Genomic DNA, 11,987 nt, shown 5'->3' on the forward strand with positions numbered 1-11,987 from the left:
AAAAATGTATTCCCTATGTATAGAATGAAATCTTTTTTTATTTTGAGGAAAAGGGAATCAAATATATTTTTGAGGTAAATATTAACAAAATAATTATAGAATCAAGTACTTTATTTTTAAAAAAAATTATATCTACAAGAGAGGCCAATCAATGAGTGACATTTGTCATCACTGCATTGATTTTCTCTCTTTTAGTAAAATATATAGATTACGAAGTAATATTTTTTCCATACATAAACCGTTTATAAGAAATGCAAGAAAATAAATAACATGTCTTTTAGGATACATATAAAAACCGTTTATAAGAAATGCAAGAAAATAAATAAATAAGATACGTAGTATATTTTAGGAATATGTTTTTGGCGGATAAAAATTACACCAGAAGGTGACATGTGTTATTTCTGGTGTCTGTTTTAATATATAGTAATAGATAAGTTAATTAACCAAAATAACACTATTCTATCTCCCAATTGCTAATTAACCAAAATAACACTATTCTATCTCCCAATTAACCAAAATAACACTATTCTATCTCCCAGTTGTTAAATTCCAATTGGTGAATGTCTTTGGAGGGAAATTCTCCACCAAAATTTCAATCAGGTCTGATCAAGTCCTGTTAGATCAATCAGGTTTGATCAAGTCATATCATATTTGATCAAGGTCAATCATGTTTAATCAGTACAATTAAGTTCATGCTTCATCTGACAAAGATGGAGAACGCCCCCTACATTTACTTTGTTAATAATAAACTTATAAGGAATCACCCATACATGTACTTATATACATACTCCTTCCGTATTTAATTAGGAGTCGCATGTTGATTGCCACGCGTATTAAAGAAGAAAAGTTAAATCTAATAAAAACAATAAATAAAGTGGGAACTACTACAAAAATGGGATAAGGAACCATACATATAGGACCATATAAGTCACTTATATGGTTTCTTAGATAAAGAAACCATTTATTTAAAATATATGGTTTCATAGATAAATAATAAGATAACACAGACTAAAGATATTTGGTTTCTTAGGTATAATGGATTTTTTGGTGGGATTCAAAGGTACCATGATTCATATAATCTGGTCTCTTAGTATTTTTATTTTTACATTATGAGAAAAAAAATTACTTTGTAGCTTTATACATGTCACGTTTTCCAAGCACTCACCCCATCATTCCACAATCTAATCACCAGTTAACATATTTATTTCCCATTTTTTTTTTAAAAAAAAATATAATTATCAATTAAGAAAACAAAAGTTTGCTGCTAATCCCTAAACCACAACAAGAACACAAACGTGAACAACTAAACAATAGACAAAGATATTGCGGCCACCACACTTACTGTAGTGATTCAACGTCACCGGAGACGATCGAGGTCCTTCGCGTCGGTTGATGAAAGGGTTCGGTATCTTCTCCCTCTTATTTGCTTTTAGTTTCTGGTTTTTTTTTTGGGAAAGTTTCATAAACCTAAAAAACCTCCATCTCCGCCACTACAGGTGTTTTTCGTCGCCGCAACCACCATCTAACACCCGGTTCTGCAATTATAGGTAATACCTATTTCAATCTCTTTCTCCTAATATTAATTCAACAATTTTCTCTTCCAACAAAATTATAAACTGAATTTGATTTTAAATTTTTTTCCCAAATATCTGTTCATCTTTATGATACACAATGAATAGGATGTATTATGTGATATGCTTGCTTAATTGATTGTTGTGACTTGGTCCTTTTTAACGAACTTATTAATGATTTTTAGGCTAATGACATTGTGTATTAATTATGTGCATTATGTGAAACCCAATGTAAGAGCAACGAAAATTCTGAATGAATTAGCCAATTGCTTCCCGATGAAATCAATATTTTAAGAATGCTTAATTTCCCAGGAAAAAAAAGTTTGGTAAAAGGATAATTCATATTATGTGACATTGTGTTAGCTATCATCTGATTGCCAAGATGCTTAGTCATTCCAAGAATGGATGTGTTTCTTGTTTCGAATACAACATTAGCATTTACATTATTCTAATTGCCTCTAAAAGGCTTCTGCCCAGCTAGATAAGAAAGGCAAGCAAGGGCAGCCTTGTTGATGCACTAACAAAGAGATTGTGTCTAGTAATTCTTTCTTTTGAGCTGTATAAATCAGTCAGTCATAATCAGTCAGTCATCGGATGAATTTGAACCGGAAAATAAACTATGTAGTTCAACAATTGGCGAATCAAACAAAATTGAAGAAGAAAAAGAAAGAGGGTGTTTTGCAAATATAGAGTAATAGAAAAAAAAATTAGGAGTTCTAATTGGAAGTCAAATTCACCATCATACTACTCTGGGTGCATTCTATGAAGTAAATGAATTTACAATAACAAAACAAATTATGGTATGAATATATTATCTGTAAATTGGATTTCGGAATCGAAGGAGATAAGTATGTCGATGTGCGTATGGTTTTTATTGGGATTTCGCAGTATATGGAGGTTGCGGACTTGGGGGTTTGTGGAAGTTTAGGCCAGTTGTTCTTTTTTCTTTAATTCTGAGTAGCTTTTTTCTTTCTTTTTTTTCCTTCTTTTTTACGGATTTGAATTGGAACGGTGTAACCTGTGAGTGGTTTCGAGGGATTACACAAAATTTCTCCTTGTTGGGTTTAGGAGGCCTCACATATGCTAATGACATTCTTATTTTTATATAGGACTGGTTTATGCCCCTTCTAATGCACGAGACCTTACTTAATAATGTAGAAACTAAAAAGATACGTTCAGTAAATTTAAAGGAACTAAGTTTTTTTTTTCACCGGTACAAACTAATTACGGAGTATAAATATTTACACTAAACATTAAACGGAAATTAATTAAAAAGGATAAAAAGGTAACTCGTTTCATTTTATTGTACTTTCTACAATTTAATAAAATAAAATAAAGTAGAAAATATAATCTTAAGCATCTTCAAGGCATAATTTTTAATTCTTTTTTTGCATATACTCAAGTTCATATGTTTACTCTATCAGGTCTCAAATATCAAATATCTGTAAGTTTTAAGTCTAATTAAATATTCCTCCATCCTTTAATACTCGCACCGTTTTGACTGGACACGTTTGTCAATGCACAACTTTGACCACCAATATCTTTAATTACATATTATAAAAACCTATAAAGATATTAATATTTTGAAAATATATATTAATATGAAGGCAACACTATATTATAGGAATATACTAGTATTTGTTTTCATACACTAGAAATAAAATAGGGTCAAAGTGAATTATGTGAATAGTGCAAAAAGTCAAAACGATGCGAGTATTAACGGACATAGGGAGTACCTAGATACATCATTCGTGATTAACTAATCGAAGTAATATACGAAATACTTTGTAAGGCATAATAGAAATTCGGGCATGATAAAAATGTACGAAATACTTCGTAAGGCTTGCTGAAATATAGAATGATCTCAAAACCTTGAAAAAGTTAACATATGATTACTAAAATTTACTTTGAATTCTCTTTTAGGCTAATTACTAAAACACTAGTGTAAGAAGAAATGAAAGAAGAGAGTTTTTGAATTTTAAAAACTATATATATATATATATATATATATATATATATATATATATATATATATATATATATATATATATGTGTGTGTGTGTGTGTGTGAGATTTTATTTAAGATGAAGGGGTAAAATCCAATTATCAAAAATATCACAATAACCAAGCTAGCAAAAATAAACATTTAGAGTCTCAAATAATAGGTCTTGTCATATAATTAACCAACGATGTATATAGTTACTTCTTTGTCAACTGCTCCAACACCCTATACACTAACTTCTTGTATCATTACTCAAACGCCATATATATATAACCTTAAAGGCCTCATTTGACATAAGTAGTACTTATTAATTGTAGGTCACACCTTTTTCAATCTCTTTCTCCTAATATTAATTTTACAATTTGCTCTTCTAACAAAATTATAAAACTGAATTTGATTTTTAATTTTGTTTCCTAATAGTTGTTCATCTTTTTATGATATACAATCAATATGATGTATCTCACCAAAAAAAAAAAATTCAATATGATGTATTATGTGATATTTTTCTTAATTGATTGTCGTGACTTGATCCTTTTTTAAGAACTTATTGATGTTTATAGTATGCTATTGTGATAATGTCTTGGCAATTGTCATATATTCTGGTGCTATTGAGAGTTGAGTAAGTACTGAGTAGCAAATTTGCAATTGTAGGTGAGAAGGGAGAAAAGTTCTTGTATTGTTAATTTTTTGTTATTTCTATCTTTATTGTTAATTTTTTTATTTCTATATTTGTTATATCTAGAAATAAGAAAAGAATCTAGTGAAGAGAAAAAGGCTTGTGTCAGAAAAAACGACTTGTAGGCTTGGGTTAGATTGATCTGCACTCCTCTAGACGAACCAGGTATTATGTTATTAAAAATGCATGACAAAGTAGTCTTATTATTTCTGTCAAGAATTTGTGAGAAGTATTATGTTTAGACGTTTTGCATTTATGTTTCTATACAGAAACCAGATTCAGTTGAACAAAAAGTGTTTAGGTAAAGTCAATCATTTGATACTGTAAATTTTCCGAGTCTTCTGCCAATATTTAGTCACAAGGGTATGTTCAACAAAAGCATTTATCAATGAACAAGAGAACACCTGATCCACCTGATCTGTCTATATATTGCTAACACATCGTTTTTATAAACAAAAGCAAGCAAATAACTTAATAATTTAGGTACGGTTAAGAGTCACTATTGCTGTAACACAATTGAACTGGACTTATAGAATTGAACTGAACTTATTGAACAGAACATGGTGAACAGAAAATTTTTGATGTAAACTCCTGATGGCCCTTTGCTAATTCTAAAAATTCAAAAAGAATAAATTGCACTTACCCTTCATCCTAGTAAATAATTCTTAGCATTATACTACTATGATTGTAGTACTCCTATACTGCTGTAATCTCATCGCATATCCAAAATAAGTCGATAACAGTTTAGTATAAATTTGATGTCTTTTAGTGTGTTAAAGTCTGTCAAGGTGAATTCAATTAGGATAGAAACTAGTTACCCAAAAAGTAGATGAAAAAAGGGGACGGTTCATCTGAATGGGGCCTTGTAGCAAAAGAAGATGAGTGGAGAGTTATCCATCAGGATAGGGTATGACAGTATGTACTAGGTAGTTGTGGTTTAACCACCATATCTTGCTATCTCTAGAGGATTTATGGTATGTTGCTCACGCTATGTGGCAAGATCCTTGGACTCAGAGTGATGGTGGCTCCAAATTAACCTGAGAAGTTGTCCATATAAAGATGCTTCAAATTTAGTCAAAAAATATTATACAGTATATGATTAAACAAGGAGACTATTCATTGCTAGTCTATTGAATTAGTGGCTACATATAACAATGAGCGGCATCTTGAACATTGTAAAGAGAATTCGTGAGCCGCTTCTTCCCTTGTGTAGAAAAAAGATTTAGCTGCTTTAGTGATCCACAATGATTGTCAATGGTGACTTCAATTATGTACTTTTAAATGATAATACACTGAATGAAGGGTCTGTTACTGCTACTGGAACCAATGATTTTAGAATTTGTGTGCAGAGTAATGAATTATATCAAGAACATATTGTTGGTGCTTATTACAGTTGGTGTAGTAACAAATCTGGTCAATCATTGTTTCATTCTTTACAGTGGACTTTTGTTAATTTATTGTCTAACCCTAACAATTTAGAATCCTTTAAACAAACAAAAATAAAATTTTACAGTCCATTAGATAATTATTAAAACTTGCAAAATAAATTCATCAAGTATAGTTCTATATGATCATATTTGACGCATATACGGATTTGAACAGAATTGTCAAAAATTGTAGACCACCTGTTGTGCACCACCTATCTTAGACCAAACTACTGCAAGACCTACCTCAGACCAAACTACTACATTTGATAATACACAACAAAACAAAACTGATCAGAAAAAGAAAGAAACAGGCCTAATACAGATTAAGCAGAAAGATTAAGTAGACTCCACCCAAAAGATCATGAATAGAGTAAAAAACACCCTGACCTATAGTCCACCCATCAACCAGAACCTGACCAGAAACTAAACAGGCCTTAAAACAATTATTAGCATGATAAAAAAATACCTGTATAGAGTTAACATAATACCTTTCTCTTGGATTGTTGAGGCATCTTGTGAACCATTATGGTAAAATAAGTTAGAAAGGGCTGCATTAATTATGGATCTTTGTAACAAATTAATGTCATCACAAAGAGACTGAGGAAGACTTGCATGTTATTGATTTATATCCTCTTCCGTGGATGTTTAATTAATAGTTCCTTGGCTCACTTTACTTACATAATAGGAACTCTTTCATCTTGATTATCATTTCTTGTCGTAGTTTTTAGGGTGCTTTAGCTAATATTCCAAGAAAGAAGAAACTATTGACCCTAAACTACGACTTAAACCAAGTCTCCCAGGTGCAAGAAATGTAGTCTTTACTGGTTTACTTTACAGATTAGCTCCAGTTATGAAACTCCAGTTATGAAAAAATACAGAGTACTAGGTAATAATTAAGGAACTAGTTCATAAATGTGCAGGTTTTTTTAGTGGAAGACTACGCTTAATTTCCTCCTTTGATTCTTTCCACCTAATAAATTAATTAATTTGTCTCAGCAAATATTCGAATCAAATCCTCCCCAAATATTTGAGATTAATCTGACTTCCAGGCCCAGCGGACGATACTCATCAAAGAAATCAAGCAAACTAAGACAAACATATTACTGAAGCACAATTTCATTTCAAATTCAAAGCTTGGGTACAAAGAGTGGTGTGAAGAATGAAACTTTCCCAATATTATAAATTACGGAGTAATCTCTAAACATTTTGGCAAGATAGTAATTCTAGATTTAAGAAATTAATCCCAGCAAAAGTGCTACACAAATTGAAAATTCCCGCTTTACTTTTGGCGAATTTTCATATGTTTAACGACGAGTATATATACCATTTCAATGAGATTGTAGCCTTGTTGCAACTAATGTCACTATTCGCGACCACTTTAAAAAGTCGTCGTAGATATTTACCATCCTGGATTTGCTTAGATCACACCACATGTATGTAATTCATATCTTAACAAAAGTAATAAGTTATTATATTTGATTAAAATATTATGAATTTTTTATTCTTTATGGTTGTTTGTTACTACAGTGTCCTTGTCAACTTTTGGGATCCAATGATTCTGGATATTATGTATGTCGATCTATGCAGGAGACAATAGCAAGTAGAGGACAAGTAGTTCCCCCAGAGGTAACTGTAAGTTACAATTCATGGGAAGCATAATGTAAAGTGACATGATAATTGAATAGATTGACTATATAAACATAAACCAATTTTAATCATTTCATTCTAATTGTTTTGTAGTACTTTCCTAGACTTCCTGCCACTTATTCTCAAGAAATGGTTAACGAGATACGAGACACTTTGGTAACTTATGTTTTGAAGCATATGCAAGTCAACAATCAAGAAGTCGGAGAAAATGAGTGCATGGATGTTGATCAAGAATGACTTTGTAGCTAAATGTTTTGGACATTCATATTTTAGTAAGAAAAAAATGTTTTAGGAATTTTTGTGTGTAATAAATGTAAGGAGTTTTGGAGGATGATTAATTAGGTACACTAGTTTAATTACAGGTTTGGATAACTGCGAAACTTATATTTAATTCTTATGGTTGTTGTTAGCCCATAATTTTGGATTTGTTGGATTGTATTTATTAATTAGTGAATATTGCAAGTACATTATTTTGTGGCAGGTACATGTACCGAAAATTGTGTAGTTGGGTAGGAAATTTAATGTGCAAAAAATTATTGAAAAAAAGGAGCAAAGAAACCACATATTTCATATATATGGTCTCTTATAACGAGGCAGACGTTTCTCCCCCTGACATAAGACACCACATTTCTGAAATACATGATTTCTCCCCCCAACTTAAGACACCACATTTCCGAAATAAATGGTTTCTTCCTCTAACATAAGAGACCACATTTCTCAGAAAACTCATCTCTTACCTAATAATTTTCTACAACCACAATCACACCTAAGAAACCATATTTATTAGAAGTATGGTACTTTTTGTTTAATCTTACTAACCACACCAAAAGCATGGTTTCTTATGCTAAGAGACCATTGAGATATATACCATACCTTTTTTGGTCTCTTAAGCCTATTTGGTATGGTTTCTTAGCCTGTTTTTGTAGTAGTTGGGAGTAATAAACAAATAGAAAAAAGATGATGGGAAAAGTATATTAATCAAAATAAAGGGGGAGTTTATTGTAGTGTGGTCCCTAGAGGAAATTAAATATTTTAAATATTAGAAAGTGATCGAGGTAGAAAAGTTACTAAACATGAAAGTGTGACTCCTAATAAAATACGGTCGGAAGTGGTAAGTGTTACTCCTAAAAAAATAAGGAGGGAGTACATCTTATCAGTAGCGCGCTATACATGCACGAACCTATAATGTTATATTCATGAATATTCTAATTGATATCTTTTTTTTTTGAGGGGTTCTAATTGATATCTTATTTATCTTATGCAATGATAAAAATTCATATATTTACCATTATTATCGATTTCTATCCATTATCCAAATTGAGTGATAATATTTTAAGTTCGTGAAACTAAGGGCTCGTTCGATATCACAGTCATTTTTCAGTTTTTTGGTTATAAAACTCATATGGTTTAGATTGAATCATGAACTAAAAAATAGTCATACTTATAATAATCATGTTGATTTTGAAAACTGGCAACAAAAAACTAAAAACTAATTTTTGTGATTTTTTTATTTTGACTTTTTATTTTGTAAAAACAGAAATTTAGAACAAACTACGAGTTATTTACCAATGTTGTTTCCTTATCCTGTCTTTAATGTTTTTTAAACTAATGAAAATTGTAACGGAAACGCCATTCTTTTTTTTATCAGAACAGTTTGGGCAACAAAATAATCATTATGTGGCCCAAAACAAGTGTCTCGCCTAAAACACCATCTTATGTGCGACAAAAACATATTCCGTGGCCTTTGTTCAACATTGTGCGTCAAAATAACGAATGTGCAGCCCAACATACCGGAATGCACGACAAACAAAATTATCGCACCTATACGAATGTGTGCCACATTTTATTCATTCGTGGCCCATGAAAAATAATCTTTGACGCCCAAAACTCTTTTTTCTGGTAGTGAGTGTTGCGCAAATTTTTGGCTATACTCGGGTACCAATTGGTAACTGCTATACCCGAGTACAACCAGCTCTGGCTGTACCCCCCAAAAACGACGCGCTCATATTGTTTGTTCATTCTTGTCGACTGTTTGTTCTTTTTTATTGTACTGTTTGTTCATTCTTATTGTACTGTTTGTTCTTTCTTGTTGTACTGTTTGTTCTTTCATGTTGTTTTTTAAATTCATCATCAAATTTTCATAATTGTTGTATTTTTTGTTCTTTCTTCTGGAATTTTATGTTCTTTTTTATATTGTTGGTTCTTTCTTGTTTATTTGTTTGTTTATAATAATCATATGGTTAATGTTCATAATTAAACTCTTCATTAATCTTTTATTCTTTCTTTTTGTATTGTTTGTTCTTTCTTGCTGTACTGTTTGTTCTTTCTTGTTGTTTTTTAAATTCATTCATCAAACTTATTGTTTTATTGTTTGTTCTTTCATGTTGGCTTTAAAATTCATCATAAAATTGTTCATAATTGTTGTATTGTTTGTTCTTTTTTCTGGAATTTTATGTTCTTTTTTATATTGTTTGTTCTTTTTTGTTGAATTATTTGTTCTTTCTTGTTTATTTGTTTGTTCATAATAATTATCTGCTTTATTGTTTGTTCTTTCTTGTTGTATTGTTTGTTCTTTCATGTTGGCTTTAAAATCCATCATAAAATTGTTCATAATTGTTGTATTGTTTGTTCTTTTTTCTGGAATTTTATGTTCTTTTTTGTTGAGTTATTGGTTCTTTCTTGTTTATTTGTTTGTTCACAATAAATATATGGTTAATGTTCATAATGAAATTGTTCACTTCATTGGTCTTTTATGTTTTTACAAGCGCCTATATTGTTTATTTCCAAATAAATAAATAAATGTTCATTTACAAAATAGTAAATGTTCATTCCAAATATATAAATAAATATTCATTTCCGAAATAGTAAATGTTCATTTCCGAAATAGTAAATGTCCATTTTTGTAGTTTATTTCCAAATAAATAAATAAATGTTCATTTCCAAAATAGTAAATGTTCATTCCAAATAAATAAATAAATGTTCATTTCTGAAATAGAAAGAACAAACAGTACAATAAGAATGAACAAACAGTACAATAAGAGAGAACAAACAGCCGACAAGAATGAACAAACAATATGAACTCGTCGATTTTGGGGGGTACAACCAGAGTTGGCTGTACCCGGGTACAGCAGTTAGCGATTGGTGATTGTTGCATTAGCTGTAGGTACTTATTATTTGTCGTTGTCCACTGGGCTAGTTTTGGAACTAGAAAAATATTTCCATGTTCTAAGTATTACTAAAAAAATCATTTTGGTTTCTTTCTTTGATGCTAAGGGATTTAATTTTGAAATAAAAGACAATAGTTGCTCGTTTTATTTTAAAGAGATGTTTTAGGGATCTGTTAAACTAATCAATGGACTTTATGTGCTAGATCACGACAAAGAAGTTTATAACATAAATACCAAAAAAGCCAAAATAAATGATTCAGATCTCACCTATCTGTGGCATTGTCGATTAGGCCATATTATCATGAAACACGTAGAAAAGCTTCAGAGAGAAGGAATTCTAGAGCCATTTGATTTAGATGATTTTTGGTAAATGTAAATCGTGCTTACTTGCAAAATGACAAAGAAACCTTTCACTAAAGTTGGAGAAAGAGCAAGTGATCTATTGGGATTAATCCATACAAATGTATGTGGACCAATGAGTTCAAATGCTAGAGGTGGTTTCAGCTACTTTATCACTTTCACTGATAACTTTAGTAGATATGGTTGTTTCTACCTAATGAAGCATAAGTCTGAATCCTTTGACGAATTCAAGGAATTTCAAAGTGAAGTAGAGAATCAATTAGGCAAGAAGATTAAAGCATACTGTTCTGACAGAGGCGGTGAATATATGAGCTATGAATTTGATGACCATCTGAAAGATTGTGGAATATTGTCAGAATTGACTCCTCCTGGAACACCACAATGGAATGGTGTGTCGGAACGGACGCACATGACCTAGCTAGACATGGTTCGATCAATGATGGGCCAGGTCGTCCATTCAATAGAATTTTGGGGGCATGCACTAAACACAGTTGCACTCACACTAAATAAAGCTCCGTCTAAAGCTGTCGAAAAGACTCCATATGAATTTTAGACTGGAATGCCGGCCTTCAGTTGTGTCTTTTCTTAAGATATGGGGTTGTGAATTATATGGAAAACGATTAATTTCTGACAAACTTCAACCAAAATCTGACAAATGTATCCTTGTGGGCTGTCCAAAAGAAACAAAGGGGTATTACTTCAACAATACATTTGAGAACAAGGTGTTTGTTGATCGAGAGGGTATCTTATAGGAAAGACAACACATTTCCAAAATGAAAATTGGGAGAAAAGTAGACCTCGAAGAACTTCTAGTCGAATAACAAACTCTAGAAAATGGTCAAGATGACATTCAGGTTAAAACTCAGAGATCTTTAGAAGTATCTGTTGAGAATCAAGAACCAACTAGAATTGTAACTTCGCGTAGATCGCAAAGGTATATGTCTCAACTAGAATAATATGTAGGTATTTTGATGAATGAGAGCCATGAAATTCTATTGCTAGAAAGCGATGAGCCTGTGACTTACAAACAAGCTATGACGAGACCTAGCTAACTCCAAGCAATGGCTAGAAGCCATGCAATTTGAAAAGACTCCATGTCTGAAAACCAAGTTTGGGATTTGGTCGATTTTCCAGATG

General features: G+C 31.3%; 1 long non-coding RNA gene across 2 annotated transcripts; it reads left to right on the top strand.

Moving 5' to 3' along the window:
* Positions 1-1,234: 1,234 nt before the first annotated feature.
* Positions 1,235-7,790, top strand: LOC110781285 (uncharacterized). Of its 2 annotated transcripts, none has more exons than XR_008932993.1 (5): positions 1,235-1,400; positions 1,497-1,547; positions 4,316-4,414; positions 7,204-7,308; positions 7,417-7,790. It is a non-coding gene; the product is annotated as an uncharacterized lncRNA (long non-coding RNA). The 2 variants fall into 2 exon arrangements; XR_008932992.1 differs by having other exon boundaries at positions 1,238-1,400; positions 7,204-7,302.
* The last annotated feature ends 4,197 nt before the right edge of the window (positions 7,791-11,987 follow it).

Source organism: Spinacia oleracea, chromosome 4 (genome assembly GCF_020520425.1).
Source record: "Spinacia oleracea cultivar Varoflay chromosome 4, BTI_SOV_V1, whole genome shotgun sequence".
NCBI classification, from domain to species: Eukaryota; Viridiplantae; Streptophyta; class Magnoliopsida; order Caryophyllales; family Amaranthaceae; genus Spinacia; species Spinacia oleracea.